The 20,348-nt window shown below is 35.6% G+C and overlaps 1 non-coding gene across 1 annotated transcript; it reads right to left on the bottom strand.

The window, feature by feature from the left end:
- Window positions 1–375: 375 nt before the first annotated feature.
- LOC116472055 (U7 small nuclear RNA) lies at window positions 376–436 on the bottom strand. Its single transcript, XR_004248968.1, has one exon. It is a non-coding gene; the product is annotated as a U7 small nuclear RNA (small nuclear RNA).
- Window positions 437–20,348: the final 19,912 nt, after the last annotated feature.

Genomic DNA, 20,348 nt, shown 5'->3' with positions numbered 1-20,348 from the left:
GAAAGCAGAAGGCCTGAGGATCAGCATCACATAAACAACAAGCTGAGGAGCAGGGGATCCCCGAGAAAATCAAGAAACTGAGGGAGGAAAGGTTTATGGGAAGGAAGAAGTGATGAATGGTGTGAAATGTCACCTAGTGGTCAAGCAAGAGGATCTGAAACATTTTCCTTCGTGTTTATGAATTTGAGAATTTGGATGACTTTATAGAGAAATTTAAATAGAAAGATAAATAGCAAATATAGAACTTCTAAGAGGCTCAAATGAGAAAAAATTAGAAGAAAAAGAATGCATGTAAAGAGAGAGATTTGCTCTATAAACTTCAGAGAGCTCTCTGAGAGGATTAGTCACATCGTCTTTGTGTGTGTATTGGCTGGGGAAGGTTTCTGCTAAAAAACCGAAAACCTGCTGGACAAATTCTAAAAGAGCTGTAACACTACTTTATGTCTTTTTGTAATCTACTACTTTAAATTTTTAAAGAAAAATTTTAGGTAATTTTTACATAAGTTTTACTTTATTTTACATAATTAAAAAATACCATAGGCCAGGCACCATGGCTCACGCCTGTATGCCTGTAATCCCAGCACTTTGGGAGGCCGAGGTGGGTGGATAGGCGGAGATCAGGAGTTCGAAATCAGCCTGACCAACAAGGTGAAACCCCGTCTCTATTAAAAATACAAACATTAGGCCGGGCGCGGTGGCTCACGCTTGTAATCCCAGCACTTTGGGAGGCCGAGGCGGGCGGATCACGAGGTCAGGAGATCGAGACCACAGTGAAACCCCGTCTCTACTAAAAATACAAAAAGTTAGCCGGGCGTGGTGGCGGGCGCCTGTAGTCCCCAGCTACTCGGAGAGGCTGAGGCAGGAGAATGGCGTGAACCCTGGAGGCGGAGCTTGCAGTGAGCCGAGATTGCGCCACTGCACTCCAGCCTGGGCGACAGAGCAAGACTCCGTCTCAAAAAAAAAAAAAAAAAAAATACAAACATTAGCCAGGCGTAGTGGCAGGGGCCTGTAGTCCCAGCTACTTGGGAGGCTGAGGCAGGAGAATTGCTTGAATCCGGGAGGTGGAGGTTGCAGTGAGCTGAGATCGCACCACTGCACTCCAGCCTGGGTGACAGAGGAATACTCCTTCTTAAAAAAATAAAATACTATAAATAAGCCATCATATTTTTATTCAACTTCAATGAGTTTATTTTTTAACAAGTTTTTTTCTTACACTGATACTGTTATCCAATTTAATGAAATATTTAATAAAATTTCAGTTTAACACATAACTCTGATTCAATGTATCTGATGAATTGTTTGCTTATGATGATATTAATATAGTAAAAATCCTAAATAATAATAATAATGTGTTTTAGTTAGCCATACTTTTTATGTGTAGTGTACTTAGAGTTGCAGACATTGGAAGTTCCATAAACTCATTTCAGTGTACCAGTTTTTCTTAACACAAATGAATAATAGAATTTTCTCCCTACTCACAACTCCAAAAGCTTTCTACTGTTTAATTCTATTCATGTGTTGTAATCCATAGTTATTCACTCAAATTTTGTTACTTTTGCCTTAAAAAATGATAAAAACATAATTCTAAAACATAACCTAGACCTTAAGTGCTGAACAGTTTCTTGGCTTCCATTATATGCCTCACCTGTATTTCAATATATTAAATTATTTCACAAAGTCAAGGTCCATACATTCTCATGTGAACATCATTGATACACATGGTCTGGAAAGAGAATACGAGAGGGAACAGCTAAGGTCATCTGTGAATTCGTTCAATCTATTTATGTCTGAGCCCAATGAGATTTATTGAGGAAAATAGTCATGCTCCTTGAAACTAAAGACTAATCTCTGGAGCAAAGAGCCCCAAGTGGTTTGATAGCAAGACTCACCCCTTATTCTCTCAATAGATGTTTGCACAGAAGAACATGGGTGATGATGGTTTTGAGAAAAATGTACTTTTCTCATGAAAAATTTTCAACATATTGTGACGTAGAAGGAAGCAGAACAGATAAAGAACTGGATATGTGTTGAGTGAGTACCAGATAGGGATATATGGACAAAACAGAATGCCAAGTATTTACGTTTCGACAGTATTACACCGTAAATAAATATATGCAAAATAAGTTATCATGCAAAATTAAAGATGACAGGTTTCATCAGCTACCCAGATTTTAGGTTAAAGGTCATTGTTATCTCCCATTTTTCCAGAGTCACAGAGTGAATTCATCAAAGGGCATTGATTCTTGGGTGATTAGCATAGCCATGGAATTTTTCAAGGATGCTTTACATTAAATTTCTATATGATTTAGACTACAATTTTGTTCATGTTACTTCCTTAAATTTTATATGCAATATAAATAATACTACCTGTTACTTAATTGTTACTGATGTTTGTCATTATTTCAACTAACCTAAATATTTATATAAGTGAAAATGAGAAGCTCTATAATATGGGAATTGAATGAAGCCACTACATGGAGAATGATCTGCATTCCTCAGAAACCATGTGTAATCAAAGAACTTCCAAGTTCCTACAACTTAAACTTCCTAGAATTTGACTCTGATCACACACTGAAATCCGTAATCTTATTGCCACTTCTTTTTTTCCCTTAATTTAAGGAACTGGCATAAAAACACAATTCTATTGCCAATCAAATTTTGGTTTTCTGAAATCCTAGTATAAATAAGATTTTAAAATAAAGCAAAAACAAGAATAATGCATATGGCTTTGTACTTCTCTTCAATAGGCCTGGATTTCCTGAGAAACTTTATAATCTGTCTTTAAAATTTCGGCTCTGCTGCCTATTATAGACTGAAATCTATATACATAGAGTACACAGACTACTTCTTATTGTTGTATCTCCATTTAATAGCAATAAATCATTTTGGAAGCTCAAAGTGTTGAGATTTGAGAGAGCTTAACCGTCACTGAGTGTAATGACAAGATACAATGCTTGGAAAATTGTGTGTGTGTGTGTGTGTGTGTGTGTGTGTATTCGTCACATACATCATAAGAAAATGAGTATTTAGGCTGGGCACAGTTGTCTCACACCTGTAATCCCAGCACTTTGGGAGGCCGAGGCGGGCGGATCCCCTGAGGTCAAGAGATCGAGACCATCCTGGTCAACATGGTGAAACCCCATCTCTACTGAAAATACAAAAATTAGCCGAGCATGGTGGCGCACACCTGTAGTCCCAGCTACTTGGGAGGCTGAGGCAGGAGAATTGCTTGAACCTGGGAGGTGGCGGTTGCAGTGAGCCAAGATCACGCCACTGCATTCCAGCCTGGCCACAGAGCAAGACTCCGTCTCAAAAAAAAAAAAAAAAAAAAGTATTTAAGTGGCATTATCATTAGTGTTCTAATTGCAACAGATTTCTAGCCTCTCAGTATTACCTGCTAGCTTTTAGCTTTTGTTCTCTTTAAAGAAAATTCACAGTACAAGACCTGTGGAAAATTTAATTGATTCTCAAACACTTAGTTCTCCTATAATTTCCTGTTTATGTCATTGTCCTGAACACGGACAGTATACTAATTATAAACAAGGTGATTTCTAACTTTGAAGTAAAGGGCATGATGAGATACTCTTTCGCACTGAATGTGGGTAGAAATCCCCCAGCTCTCAGGATGTTTGAGGCATAGACAACTGGTAGCTGATAAGAACACTGAAGAACTAGGAATTTATCTAGATCTTATTTTAACTGCAGATTCTGGTATAACTCCTCATGATGAGAAATATCTATTTTTACCAATTCCTCAAAATTTTTATCTTTATATTTCTATTCTCTGTATGCCTGAAATAATGGTTTTAAATGAGAAAAATAATTTTTTAAATTTAATCACTCATGTAAAAAGTAGTTTTCCTTGTCTTAGTGATATTCGTTGATTTTCTAGATCCTCGCTAACTTGCCCAGTAGTCATATGGGTCATTCAACAGATACACTCAACTGCCTTTATTTGAAAGGATCTATAAAAGGAACCCACTGCTCAGAGCAGTGCTCTCTGTATCCAACCTCAAAGTTAACATTCCAAAAGAATTAAACCACTGCACAGCATCAATGCTGCCTAGCTGCAAAGAAAAGGATCAGGGACTAGGATTCCTAAGCTTAAAAGAAACACATTAAGTTATACTTTAGGGAAATGTTTCTGCTGTTTTAGTTATGTAGCTATTTCTCTAGACTATCTTTTGACTAGATTTTAGTTTGTTGCTTAGCAGCTGTGTTCTTAGAAAGCTGACAATATGTTGAACATAGTTCAAATTTATTATATACAGCTCCAAAATTCATATTGAAAATTTTGGCCTTTTAAATAATACGATTCTCAAATAAGCTTTACTCATTGTGTTATACCAAATGTTGATACAAGTTATGTGTGTTTGTTGATACAATTATCAGATAATTCAAAACACAGCAATTTTTTTTATTTTTCAGGGAGTAACTTCTCAAGTATATTCCTTAAGTTGTTTAATATTGAAGGAAGAAAAATAGACCCTAAAATTTTCCTAATAGGAAGATTTTACCTTAAAGGTAATCTATTACTTAAAACAATGTGATCAAAAAGAGTTGTGTTATTTGAAGTAAGAGTAAAGTTAATAGTGACAACACCATACTATTTTTATTGCAGTTGAGGGCTTTTTTTTTGGTTTATTTTCAAAATATTTTCTCATAATGACTCTTCCAGGATATTTTAAGCTATTCCATATAAAAGCACAAATTTCTAGGATACAGAACCAGCTAGTTACTAATAAAGTTTGAATTGTCATCTTTATTTCCCATTGTAACATTCATAAAAATGGACATATATATGCAACATTATTAGAGTTCTACAAATTCAGTTTAGATTTAATTATCTAAAAGATATCAAAGGGATCATCACTAAGCAAATCACAAAGAGGCTGTAGAATTCAAACAAAGAAGAAATAAAACATTTCCACTACCGCTTGGAGAGATGTGTGCTTCAGGGATGAAAAACTAACAGTAGCATCCTTTAAATTGGGATCTGGACAATAATTATAAAACCTAGTAACAAAACCTAGCAAATAAAAATTCCATCTAAGTAATTACTGTATAATTTTTTTAAACATAATATAAAGATAATAGTGATAAAATATAATACTTACCTGTGTATAAAATCCCAGATTTTTTAAATCAAAATGTAGAGTGAAGTGGGTGAGTGAGGCCAAATAAAATCATGCTTGATTCTTCCTTTTATTTAAATAAAATATAAATGGATAAGTTATTCTTTATATTGTTAATTAGTGAAATCTATTTTTCTTAAAAAAATAAAGCCAACTACTAAGCATGAAAAGACAAGAATATTTTCTGAATACTTACAGCAATAAAAACAAAAATAGCTTATAGAGGAAAAAGCCAAAATGCCATAAAAATCAACAACTAAAATTCAGACAGAATCGTGGAAATGTCTATTGCAATTATAAAATAAATGGATTAAATATATAAATATAAAAATATGTAGAGTGTACACATATAAATATGTAGATAAAAACACATAAAATTTAGCTTTGATTTAAAAATGAAATCTTGGTAGATTTCCTTGGGAAAAATACAATTAAAAAGTTAAACATGAAAAATATATAGAAAAAAGCAAAAATTTGAGAGCTTTGTAAAAATATCTTTTCAAGGATAATTGTATTAATTTTTTGCTTTAATTTGAAAATTGTTGATGCAAAAATTAGGAGGGATCTTTGGTGGAAATAATGATTTTTTTTCATTACAAGTGTTCCACTACAAAATGTAGTGTTATAGACCATATAGTCATAATTTTCTAGGCACATCTAAAACAATTTGTTTTAAAACCGCACAACTAAATGGAAATTGAACAACCTGCTCCTGAATGACTAATGGGTAAATAACGAAATTAAGGCAGAAACAAATAAGTTCTTTGAAACCAATTAGAACAAAGACACAATGTACCAGAATCTCTGGGACACGGCTAACGCAGTGTTTACAGAGAAATTTATAGCACTAAATACTCACATGAGAAAGTGGAAATGATCTAAAGTCAACACCCTAACATCACAAAATAACTAGAGAACCAAGAGCAAACAAATTCCAAAGCTAGCAGAAGACAAGAAATAACTAAGATCAGAGCAGAACTGAAAGAGACAGAGACTCTTTCAAAAAATCCTTCAAAAAAATCAATGAATCCAGGAGCTGGTTTTTTGAAAAGATTAACAAAACTGATAGACGGCTAGCCAGACTAAGAAAGAAAAAAAGAGAGAAGAATCCAATAGACACAGTAAAAAATGATAAAGGGGATATAACCACTGATCCCACAGAAATACAAACTACCATCACAGAATACTATAAACACCTCTGTGTAAGTAAACTAGAAAATCTAGAGGAAATGGATAAATTCCTGGATACATACAACCTCCCAAGAATAAACCAGGAAGAAGTCAAATCCCCGAATGGACCAATAACAAGTTCTGAAATTGAGGGAGTAATTAATAGCCTACCAACCAGAAAAAGCCCAGGACCAGATGGATTCATAGCTGAATTCTACCAGAGGTACAAAGAGGAGCTGGTACCATTCTTCCTGAAACTATTCCAAACAATAGAAAAACAGGGACTCCTCTCAATTCATTTTATGAGGCCAGCATTATCCTGATACTAAGACCTGGCAGAAACACAACAAAAAAAGAAAATTTCAGGCCAATATCCCTGATGAACACTGACGCAAAAATCCTCAATAAAATACCAGCAAAGCAAATCCAGCAGCACATCAAAAGGCTTATCCACCACAAACAAGTCGGCTTCATCCCTGGGATGCAAGGCTGGTTAAGTATACGCAAATCAATAAATGTAATCCATCACATAAACAGAAACAATGACAAAAACCACATGAGTATCTCAATAGATGTGGAAAAGGCCTTCGATAAAATTCAACACCTCTTCATGCCAAAAACACTCAATAAACTAGGTATTGATGAAACATATCTCAAAATAATAAGCTATTTATGACAAACCCACAGCCAATATCATACTCAATGGGCAAAAGCTGAAAGTATTCCCTTTGAAAACCAGCACAAGACAAGGATGCCCTCTCTCACCACTCCTATTCAGCATAGTACTGGACATCCTGGTCAGGGCAATCAGGCAAGGCAAAGAAATAAAGGTATTCAAACAGGAAGAGAGGAAGTTAAATTGTCTCTGTTTGCAGATGACATGATTGCATATTTAAGAAACCCCATCGTCTCAGCCCAAAAACTGCTTAAGCTGATAAGCAACTTCAGCAAAGTCTCAGGATAGAAAATCAATGTGCAAAAATCACAAGCATTTCTATACACCAATAACAGACAGAGAGCCAAATCATGAGTGAACTCCCATTCACAATTGCTACAGAGAGTATAAATACCTAGATATCCAACTTACAAGGGATGTGAAGGACCTCTTCAAGGAGAACTACAAACCACTGCTCAAGGAAATAAGAGAGGACACAAACAAATGGAAAAAAATTCCATGCTCATGGGTAGGAAGAATCAATATCGTGAAAATGGCCATACTGCCCAAAATAATTTATAGATTCAATGCAATTCCCATTAAGCTACCATTGACTTTCTTCACAGAATTTAAAAAAAAAACTAATTTAAATTTCACATGGAACGGAAAAAGAGCCTGTATAGCCAACACAATCCTAAGCAAAAAGAACAAATCTGGAGGCATCATGCTACCTGACTTCAAACTATACTGCAAGTCTACCGTAACCAAAATAGCATGGTACTGGTACCAAAACAGATATGTAAACCAATGGAATAGAACAGAGGCATCAGAAATAATGCCACATATCTACAACCATCTGATCTTTGACAAACCTGACAAAAATAAGCAATGGGGAAAGGATTCCCTATTTAATAAATGATGCTGGGAAAATGGTGAGCCATATGCAGAAAACTGAAAGTAGACCCCTTCCTTACACCTTATATAAAAACTAACTCAAGATGGATTAAAGACTTAAACATAAGGCCTAATACCATAAAAACCCAAGAAGAAAACTAGGCAATACCATTCAGGACATAGGCATGGGCAAAGACTTCATGACTAAAACACCAAAAGCAATGGCAACAAAAGCCAAAATAGACAAATAGGATCTAATTAAACTAAAGAGCTTCTGCACAGCAAAAGAAACTGTCATCAGCATGAACAGGCAACCTACAGAATGGGAGAAAATTTTTGAAATCTATCCATCTGACAAAGGACTAATATCCAGAATCTACAAAAAACATTAACAAATTTACAAGAATAAAGCAAACAATCCCATCAAAAAGTGGGCGAAGGATATGAACAGACAGTTCTCAAAAGAAGACATTTATGCGGGCAACAAACATATGAAAAAAAGCTCATCACTGGTCATTAGAGAAATGCAAATCAAAACCAGAATGAGATACCATCTCATGCCAGTTAGAATAGCAATCATTAAAAAGTCAGGAAACAACAGCTGCTGGAGACGATGTGGAGAAATAGGAACACTTTTACACTGTTGGTGGGAGTGTAAATTAGTTCAACCATTGTAGAAGACAGTGTGGTAATTCCTCAAGGATCTAGAACCAGAAATACCATTTGATCCAGCAATCCCATTACTTGGTATATACCCAAAGGATTATAAATAATTCTACTATAAAGACACACGCACACGTATGTTTACTGTAGCACTATTCACAATAGCAAAGACTTGGAACCAACCCAACTGCCCATCAATTATAGACTGGATAGAGAAAATGTGGCACATATACACCATGGAATACTATGCAGCCATAAAAAGGATGAGTTCATGTCTTTTGTAGGGACATGGATGAAGCTGTAAAATCATCATTCTTAGCAAATTAACAAAGGAACAGAAAACCAAACACTGCATATTCTCACTCATAAGTGGGAATTAAACAATGAGAACACATGGACACAGGCAGAGGAACACTACATACCAGGGCCTGTTGGGGTGTGGGATCAAGGGGAGGGATAGCATTAGAAGAAATACCTAACATAGATGACGGATTAATGGGTGCAGCAAACCACGATGGCACATGTCTATCTATGTAACAAACCTGCATATTCTGCACATGTATCCCAGAACTTAAAGTATAATTTTAAAAAAAGAAAAAGAACAATTTGTTTTAAAAGATCTCCTTTGCATTTAAGCATTCTTTTTCACTCTTTCTTCCTCTGTTTCCAAAATAACTTAAAAACATTCTGCCAAAAGAAAATAATCTTTAAAATAAATAACAATAATTGAGTCTAGGAATATGTCCTCAGTTATTGCAACCAAGCACTACATTTTACTATGTGAAGGTCAAGAAATCTATCTAACATCCTGTTTATATCAAAGAGTTTATATATTTTTCTCATCGATCTTATATTTCTATATCTTTCTTATGAAGCATGCAACTTGTATAGGCACATAGAGACCATAATACAAAAAATAATATTTTCTATCTTTATCAAGGGAAATGTTCTCATTAATTACTGCCAGGACATAGCAATCCAACTGAGAATTGAAGATGGCCATGAACATAACTGGAAATTAAGCACATAAGGTCAGAGTTCAAAATTATCATACTACAGTAGAAAAAACAACAGTCTACAACTTAGGAGAATTTAGGGAGGTTCTTTTAGGAGAATTTTGGGACAATTAAGCATAGGATAAATCCTTTTACCTCTCAACTTTCCCAAGTCTCATATTCCAAAATTGCATGCTCCTACGTAACTCCAAGTTATTGAACTTAGTCCAAACTTCAGGTTTTTCAGTGGGTGTCACCATAAGGAAATTGTATAAACTTTTGAAGGTATTCTGTCATGTAGTAATAAATACAGCTTAAGAAAGTGCTATAATCATTAATTTGCATGGAATTAACAGTTAAAATACATATTTGTTCATGTAGGGTGAAAAAACACATTATAATATCAATTGTAGTTGAGGTTCAAGGTTATTTTGTGAAAATAATAAAGAATTAAATAGAATAAAAAGTTATTACATATAATAAAGGCTAACAGGGAAAGAGATCTTACAATTACAATAAAGAAATTAAACCTATTGTAGAAAGCACAGGTTGGCAACCTATGGCCCAAAAACCAAATCTAGGCCACCTCCTGTTTTTGAAATAAAGTTTTATGCGAACATAAATACCTTCATTATATATTGTCTATGGCTGATTTTACCCTACAGAGATAGAATTAAATAGTTGCCACGGATAATATATGGCCCACAATGCTTAAAATATTTATTATCTAGGCCTTTATTGAAAAAATTTGTCAACATCTGGTAGAGGAATTTCAAGATGAAAATGCTAACTAATGGCATACTAAAAATACAACCCAAATTAACTAAACTTTGGTTTGGAAGGAGTCTTTGGACTTCATAAAAACTGAGTAAATAAAGCCCTTATGATGTAAAAGATACAAGCATTTTAATATAGTTTTAAAGATCACAAATTTGAATCCCTAATAATTAGTAAAAAAAAAAAAAAAGGGTTTTTTTTAATAGAATTCACATATTCCACATTTAGAACAAATTTTTATATCTCACTTGATTTTTATCATTAAAAGTCAGAATGTTTTACATCATTAATGGTATTCGTAATTGAATACACATGGCACACACTTGGTGCGCTTCTGAAATGTTTCATAACCATTGATTAAAATAAAAATGTATTCTTTGAATGACAAAGTCTTCACTGGCATTTCTTCTCCCATAGAAAAGCCTTCCACTCAGACAGAGTCCTAGTATTTTCAGTGACTAGTCTGGCATACAGCATGTGCCCTATAAGTTAAATAAATAAATTTTTTTCTGAGAAAAAATATGTAAACTTTGTCTTTTGCTACCTATTGGATTATGAAAGGAAGATTTTGGTTGCTGTTCATTTTTCTGTAGACATTTACAGGGAAATGAAAACAACCCATGTAAATTATATTAATCAAAAGCACACAATTTCCAGAGATTGCCTTTCACTTGAAGATAATGAAACAGCCATGGTTAGTTAGCTTCTGATTTACTTTAAGTTTCTATAGCTGATATTTCCACTTAAATAGATTTGTAAGTCTCTTCCTTAAATATTGAATTTATCCAGAAACAGTCTTTCTTTACATTGCTTTAAATGAATATTGATTTTTCTTTTAGCTTTAAAAGCCATCCGTTGAGTCTTAAAATGTATCAGTAATTATTATGAGAATTAAATAGTGCAAGTAAAATGACCCACTTTAATTAATCTAGTTGAGCAGCTAATGATCACATTTTTTTTTTACATAAAATCGTATTCCTTTCTGTAGTTGGTCCAGTGGCATTTCATCGGGAAGAAATACGGTAAGAAGAGTGCAGCTATCTCCATCCATACAGAGCTGATTATAATATAGAAGTCCTGTAACTGGTCATTTCATTTCAGAAGCTTATTGATATGGCTCAGCTGAATTATGTCTCCCAAATGTCATCTTGAATTATGTCTCCATAATTCCCATGTGTCATGGGTAGGACCCTGAGGGAGATAACTGAATCCTGGGGATGGGTCTTTCCCATGCTATTCTTGTGATAGTGAATAAGTCTCACAAGATCTGATGGTTTTATAAAAGGGAGTACCCCTGCACAAGCTCTCTTTGCATGCCTCTATGTAAGATGTGACTTTGCTCCTCCTTCACCTTCTACCATGATTGTGAGTACTCCCCAGCATGTAGAACTGTGAGTCAATTAAACCTCTTTCCTTTAAAAATTACCCAGTCTCGGGTATGTCTTTATTAGCAGCATGAGAAGAGGCTAATACAGTAAATCGGTACCAGTAGAGTGGGGTGCTGCTGTAAAGATACCCAAAAATGTGGAAGTGACTTTGGAACTGGGTAGGGCAGAAGCTGGAGCACGTTGGAGAGCTCAGAAGAAGACAAGAAGATGTGGGAAAGTTTGGAACTTCCTTGAGACTTGTTGAATGGCTTTGACCAAAATGCTGATAGTGATATAGACAATAAAATCCAAGCTGAGGCAGTCTCAGATGGAGATGAGGAACTTGTTGGGAACAGGAGTAAAGGTTACTCTTGCTATGCAAAGAGACTGTTGGCATTTTGCCCCCACCCTAGAGATCTGTGGAACTTTGAACTTGAGAGAGATGATTTAGGGTATCTGGTGGAAGAAATTTCTAAGGGGCAAAGCAATCAAGAGGTGACAGGCATACAAGTTAGGGAAATTTGCAGCCTGATGATGCAATAGAAAAGAAAAACCCATTTTCCGGGGAGAAATTTAAGCCAGCTGCATAAATTTGCGTAAGTAAGGAGAAGCTGAATGTTAATCAAAAAGACAATGGGGAAAATGTCTCCCAGGCATGTCAGAGACCTTCATAGCAGCCCCTCCCATCACAGACCTGGAGGCCTAGGAGGGGAAAATGCTTTCATGGATGGGGACCAGAGACCCCTGCTCTATGCAGCCTTGGGACATGGTGTCCTGTGTTCCAACTGCTTCAGCCCCAGCTCAGCTAAAAGGGGCCAATGTATAGCTCAGGCCATTACTTCAGAGGGTGCAAGCCCCAAACCTTGGCAGTTTACATGTAGTTTTGGGCCTGTGGGTACACAGAAGTCAAGAATTGAGGTTTGGGAACCTCTGCCTAGATTTCAGAGGATATATGGAAATGCTTGGATGTCCAGGCAGAAGATTGCTGCAGGGGTAGGGCCCTCATGGAGAACCTCTGCTGGGGGAGTGTGGAATGGAAATGTGGGGTTGGAGCCCCCACACAGAGTCCCCACTTGGGCACTGCCTAGTGGAGCCATGAGAAAAGAACCACCATCCTCCATACCCCAGAATTGTAGATCCACTGACAGCTTGCACCGTGTGCCTGGAAAAGCCACAAACACTCAATGCCAGCCCATGCAAGCAGCTGGGGGGGAGCCGTACCCTGCAAAGCCACAGAGGTGGAGCTGCCCAAGGCCATTGGAGCCCACTTCCCTGCATTAGTGTGATCTGGATGTGACACATGGAGTCAAATGAGGTCATTTTGGAGCTTTAACGTTTAATCACTGCCCTATTGGATTTCAGACTCAAATAGGGCCTGTAGTCTCTTTGTTTTGTCCAATTTCTCCCCTTCAGAATGTATTTACCCAATGCCTGTATTGCCATTATATCTGGGAAGTAACTAACTTGCTTATGATTTTACTGGCTCATAAACAGAAGGGGCTTGCCTTGTCTTAAATGGGACTTTGGACTGTGGACTTTTGAGTTAATGCTGAAATGAGTCAAGAATTTAGAGGACTGTTGGCAAGGCATGATTTGTTTTGAAATGTAAGAACATGAGATTTGGGAGGGGCCAGGGACAGAAAGATTTGGTTTGGCTGTGTCCCCACTCAAATATCATATTGAATTGTAGCCCCCATAATTCCCATGTGTCATGGGTGGGACCTGGAAAGAGGTAATTGAATCATGGGGGCAGGTTTTTCCCCCTGCTATTCTCATGATAGTGAATAAGTCTCACAAGATCTGATGGTTATATAAAGGAGAGTTCCCCTGCACACACTCTCTTTGCCTGTCACCATTTAAGATGTGACTTTGTTCCTCCTTCACCTTCTTCCATGATTGTAAGGCCTCCCCACATGTGGAACTGTGAGTCAATTAAACCTCTTTTCTTCATAAATTACTTAGTCTCAGGAATGTCTTTATTAGTAACATGAGAACGGACTAATACACTGATAGAAGAAAGGAAGAATGAAGACAGTGGCTTGGCCCCTTAAAAATGATTTACAAATCAAGAGGCAAAAAATCAGGTTATCTGTCTTCTTACCCAAATGTTTAAACATTTGAAAATTTTAAGGAAAAATTAGACAATCCCTGAGGAATATGTCATAATTATTGCCATTTAAATGAAATAAAATATATTGTTAATTTTACCTTTTCATATACTCTGCTATTGATATTTTAAAATATTTACCCCTCTTTTTCCCTGAGAATCAGATTTTCTTGCCTTTTCACTTATTTAGTCATGGAAATTGGTTTAAGTCCATTAAGTATGAGCTGTAAAGGACTTTTATTCCAAAATCTACATGAGATCCCAACTACAGGTGCAACTATCAGCCTCTCTGATAAGACAATGGAAAAATTTAAAGAGATGGCTCCTATAAGTTCTCAGCTAGGCAAAAGACTTTCTAAGAAGTTGAATGGAATTTTCTCATCGCTCTTTGATTTTTAAGCCCAGAGTAGAAACGAACCTGGATTGAAGGTATACATAGGTGTGGCTTTTGTGTAACAGAGTGGTTTATAATCTAATCTGCAAGAATTCCATGCAACTTTTAAAGGATTTGTGCCATCTTGTACTGAAAGGATAGCAATTGTGTAAAATGAAAAGAGGACTCCTTCCCTAAGCAGTCTGAGGGAACTACTCAAATGCAAATATTTGCCATTTTTCATAGAAGAGCAGTGACTCACAGAATGGGACCAAGATTACAGCAGGCAGGGCCAAAAGCCCTGGAGAACAATTTTCAGGGAGCCAAACTGAGTTCTAATCAACAACATTTCATGCTCTCAGAGCATGGGGAATTGGTCAGCATAATAGATGCAGGCATTTGGTAAATTCAGTATGCAATTATAATTTCAAAAAAAGTAAACATTTATTAAGTTAGAAATAAATGAGAACCTCCAAGGCCTAACAAAAAATTTCCGTAAACATCTGGAGCAAACATCTTAAATATGGTAACAAAGAAAACAGTTCCTTAAAAATAAGGGAAAACTCAATGATATACACTACCACCACATCTATTCTATTTTACTGGCAGTCCTAAGTAGTATAAGAGGAAACAAAAAAGGTATCAAGGGTATAAGACAGGAAAGCAAAATTATTAGAGATAATTTTTATCATTTACATAGAAAATGTAAAGGAATCCATAAATCTTACAAAAGGACAGAATATAAAGTCAATAGCATTTATATACACCAGAAGCAAATACCTAGAAAACAAAAACAAAGAGAAGAAAAAATTTTCAACAATTTAAATACAGCACTATTTACAAGAATGCAAGAATAAATATATCATAAGATATATAAAATCTCTACAGGTAAATTATAAAACTTTTAGAGCTATGAAAAATAACTGTAAAATGCAGAGAAACCATATTTATAAAGAGAAAAACTTTATATTATAGAAAAATCAATTTTCCCTAAATGGAACTCCAGATTTAATAAAATTTCAATAGAAATTTCTGTTTTTTTAAATGCAACTTGTTCAGATTGTTATAAAATTTATATAAAATAACAAAAAGAGCTAATAAATACCCTGGACTAATCTGAATAAGTGAAGGATGGGTAATTTGTCCTACTAAATACTTTAAATCTGCAATAATCTAAATAGTATGTTATAGCATCAGGGATAGAAAATACAGCTTATCTGATAAATAAAGGTGCTAAAAAGTACCCAAACATTAATGGAACATTGTTATATGACAGAGATAGCATGCCACATGGCTGGGTGAAGTTGAAATTATTTAATAAATAGATAAGTTGAAATTATTAAATAGAGATTAAGAAACATGGTTAGCCAAGGGAATAAAGAGAAAATTAAATCTCTACCTCATAGAATATAAAAATAGATTCCAAAAGCATTAAGGACTTAAGCTTCTTAATAGAAAATATAGGTAAATACCTTTTAGATTTTAGAGTGAGAAAAGTTTCTTAAATAAGTACAAAACGCATTGACTGTACAAGAAAAAAACGATGCATTTGGATTAAAACTAATATTAGTTAATCAAAACAATAGATCAAATTGGGAGGTGATATCTGTATTACAGACAAGTGCCAAAGCATTGGTATGGATAATAAAGTGCTTCTATAGGTCAATAAGAAAAGCAAAGTAAAAATTAAACAGAAAATTATTGAAAGTTATAACTGGCACCAGGCACGGTGGCTCACGCCTGTAATCCCAGCACTTTGGGAGGCCAAGACGGGAGGATCATGGGGTGCCAGGCATGGTGGCGGGCACCTGTAGTCCCAGCTTCTTGGGAGGCTGAGGCAGGAGAATCACTTGAACCCGGGAAACGGAGGTTGCAGTGAGCCGAGACCGTGCCATTGCACTTCAGCCTGGGCGACAGAGCAAGACTCCGTCTCAAAAACGAAAAAAGAAAAAAGAAAATTATAAATGGTAATTTCAAAAATAAAATCCATGAATGGCAATAAGCATATAATGAAATATTTAAAATTATTAATCGTTGCAAAAATAAAAATCAAAATTGCTGAGATACCACTTACATTCATTTGTTTAAAAATAAAAAGAAGGCACCTATAATCCCAGCACTTTGGGAGGCCGAGGCGAGCAGATCACCTGAGGTCGGGAGGTGGAGACCAGCCTGACCAATATGGAGAAACGCTGCCTCTAATAAAAATACAAAATTAGCTGGGCGTGATGGCGCATGCCTGTAATCCCAGCTACTCGGGAGGCTGAGGCAGGAGAATCACTTGCACCTGGTAGGCAGAGGTTGCGAGGAGGCGGAGGTTGCAGTGAGCCGAGATCGCGCCATTGCACTGCATTATGGGCAACAAGAGCAAAACTCCGTCTCAAAAAATAAAAAATAAAAATAAGGAATTAGACAATAGTAAGTATTTAAATGGGCGTATAACCGGAGGATATCTTACATTTTGCCGAAGGAAGTGCAAATTGGTGCATTCACTTAGCAAATCAGTTTGGCATGTTTTCCTAAACCGGAACATTCTATGCCTTATGGTACAGAAATTTCATCCCTAAATATAAAATCAATATACTGCAATACGGTTTAAAATAAAGTAAGAATATACTTCTTCAGAGAGTATCTAACTGCTATAAGAAATTACAAAGGAATGACAAACATAGAATCAGAAAAAAGTTTGTTTAGACTGAGGTAGGTAGGGAAGTGAAATATAGAGTAAATTTTAAAATTATTTTTAAAAAGAGAAATATTTTACATTGCCTGACATTTCATCCTCTGCGAGTATGCCTTAGAACAAGACATTGGAGGTTAAAAAAAAGGGGGATTCTCTCACGGATATTGTTTCCCAAGAACCTTCCATGACACGAGAATCCAGCCAAACTGAATGTGATTGTAGTGTATAAAAATTAGTAATTAGTAGCTTCTTATGCTGTGGCACCTTAACTCAAAACAAGCACGTTTTCTGAAACTCATCTGGAGAGCCAGCCTCTAGACACTCCCTACCCACTCCCACCACCAAACCCGCGGTTCCCCACCGGTGGTCCCTGGTTTGTTAGGAGCCAGGGTGCACATCAGGAGGACAGCGACCAGCCAGCATTATCGCCTGAGCTCCATCTCCTGTCAGACCAGCAGCGGCATTAGATTCTCAAAGGAGCATGAACCCTATTGTGAACTGTGCATGCAAAAAGATCTAGGTTGTGCGCCCCCTATGAGAATCTAATGCTTGATAATCTGAGGTGGAACAGTTTCATCCCAAAACTACCCGCACAACCCTATCTGTGGAAAAATGGTCTTCCGTGAAGCCGGTCTCTGGTGCCAAAAAGGCTGGGGACCACTGCCCTAGAGGAAGCACTAAACTTATTGAGTGATGGCATCTCATCCAATGGGACACTTTCCTAAGATATATTTGGTGGTAATTTTACTACTCAAAGTTTTCTTATTATTAAATTATTAACAAATATGCTCACATTATATTCTAACTTTGTGTAAATTAACAAATTTGCATTAAACCTTTCCAGTTTTCTTTACCAAAAAGTGTAAGAAACTTGAAGTGAATTATAATTTTATTTATAATAAGAGATTTCTGTGATTTTTACATATCTGAGTTTTTTACATATGAGTACTGTACACATAGTAGGCACTCAAGACATTCTTGATGAGAAAAGGAGTAAATGAATGAGAAGGAAAATTTACATAACGATTAAGATTATAAGAACCCAAGACCTGCGTTTGGGTCTTCCTTCCTCTTTTACTAGCAATGTGAATCTGTAAATTTTAGTCTTTTTTATTTGCTGAGTAAAAAAGTGGTTTATAATAGCAATCACCACCGAGGGCTGTCATGATGATGTAATGACAACATGTATGTAAAGTGCTTAACAGTGTGCCTGGCACATGTAAAATGCTCAATAAATTTATTAATTTCATCATCATCATTATATATATAGATTACATATATATATAGAGAGAGAGAGAATGCTCACTTAATCAGACTTTCTCACTACTTGATTTCTCACTACCTAATTAAGAGAATTTACTGTAATACCTAAAGCTCAGTAAATTTATTGCATTCTTGAAGCCATGAAGACTGAAATGTTACATTAAAACTTATTATGCACTGAAAGATTTCATCATAGCAATGATCTTTATGCTCCAGAAAAAGTCATATAAACCACACCTTTTATTTTTCTTTTCTAAGCAGGGAATGTTGAATGTAGAATAAATGTTCAGTTTATCCCTTCCTTTCTTCACAAAAAATTAGCCAACTCTTCTAATGAATTGAACAGTGCTAGGCCTTTCCAAAATCCTCTCCTTATTGCAAACTTGTTTCAAGTGCTTTCTAAAAGCTCCTGATTAGCCTTAGAAGAAAGAAACATACATACAGCATCCTGAATAACAGTGCCAGTTATTACAACTTGGAAATTTTTTTCCTCAGTTCCAGTAATAAGCAAGAACCAATGTGAAATGTTTGATAGAAATGGCAGTTCTAGAGTGGCATGATGGCTCCATTCTTTGGTTTACTAAACAAATGACATGCATGGTGGCTAATGAAGCCATGAGCATTCCTAGCCCTTGCCTCAATGTGTTCCCCTAGACAACGTGCCAAATGAGGCCAGTGTTAAACACTGAAGGTCATAATGCTGTCTACTAAACAATTCTGATTTTTAATATCCTGTAGTTTATTTGAAATTTCCAAAGAAACCTATAAACTCAAGCCAGCATAATTTAACCAAGTGATAAGAGTGACAGGAGATAAAATCAGAGGAACGCTCAAGAGCATCATCAGGTAGGGAAGGCTGATAAAAAGATTAAATGATTTTTTAATCCATAGATTTTTTTGAAAAAACGTGATAAAATATATACATTATATACAGTGAAATGCACAGATGTTAGGCATTCTGTTTGATGATCTTAACAGACATCTACACCCATGTGCTAACGATCCCAATGAAGATACAGAACATTTTCTTCACTCCAAAATGTTCCCTCATGCCCTTGTTCAAGAATACCCATGCCCATAGAAATAACTGCTTTGACTTCTGTCACCATTAATTAGTTTTGTCTGTTTTTGAGCTCTGTTCAAATGGAATCATACATTGTTAACAGGTTGTACTATTTTGTATCTTGCTTCTTTCTCTCAACCTACTGCTTTGAAGATTTATTCCTATTGTTGTATGCATCAAAAATTTGCTCCCTAGTATTACTTAGTATTATTTCATTGTATGAAGGCACCATGAATTGTTTACCATATCTCTTGTTGAAGGATATTTAGATTGTTTCCAGTTTAATGTTGATATGAATAATACTGCCAGAAATATTATTGTAAAAGTGTCTGTGAGGACATATGTTTTTATTTCCCTTGGATAAATATTAAAAAGTGAAATTTCTAGGTATCAGGGTAGACGTAGAATTACATTTAATCCCAGCTACTCAGGAGGCTGAGGCAGAGAATTGCTTGAACCTGGGAGGCAGAGGTTGCAGTGAGCTGAGAAAGCACTACTGCACTCCAGCCTGGGCAACAGAGCGAGACTGTCTCAAAAAAAAAAAATGCATTTTTCAAAGTGTTCTTCCATTTTATACAGCCACCAAAAATGTATGAGAGTTTCTTACTAACATTTTATTTTGTCTTACTAATAATTTTATTTTGTCCATCTTTTTAATTTTAGTCATTCTAGTGGATTCGAAGTAGTATTTCATTGTGCTTTTTAATTTTCATTCCCTGAATATTAATAATAATAATTGTATTTGAGTACACCTATTAAACATATAAAATAACTTTTCAAGATTTTTGTCCATTTTTATTGGGCTATTTGTTGTTTATCATTAATATGTAGTTCTTTGTATATTCTAGACGCATGTTCTTTGTTATATAATGCCCTGTCTTTTGTAAGCAGCTTTATTGAGGTATAATTGGCAAACAACAAACTGTACATATTTGCTATATAGAAGTTGAAATGTTTGAAGCATGTATGTGCTCATGAAACCTTAATGACAGATAATGAATACATCCTTCACCAAAATATGTCCCTCATGAACTTCACTCAATTCTCAGGCAATCACTACTGATTTGCTTTTAGTCACTACCAGATTAGTTTAATTTTTAACAACTTTATGTACATGGAATCGTACAGTACATATTTTGTGTCTGGATTCTATTACCAAATATAATTAGATATTCACATATAATATATATATCATTTGTTCAT

Source organism: Hylobates moloch, unplaced genomic scaffold (genome assembly GCF_009828535.3).
Source record: "Hylobates moloch isolate HMO894 unplaced genomic scaffold, HMol_V3 SCAFFOLD_6, whole genome shotgun sequence".
NCBI lineage: Eukaryota > Metazoa > Chordata > Mammalia > Primates > Hylobatidae > Hylobates > Hylobates moloch.
Note: the sequence above shows the minus strand (reverse complement) of the source record. Positions and strands in the feature narration are given on the sequence as shown.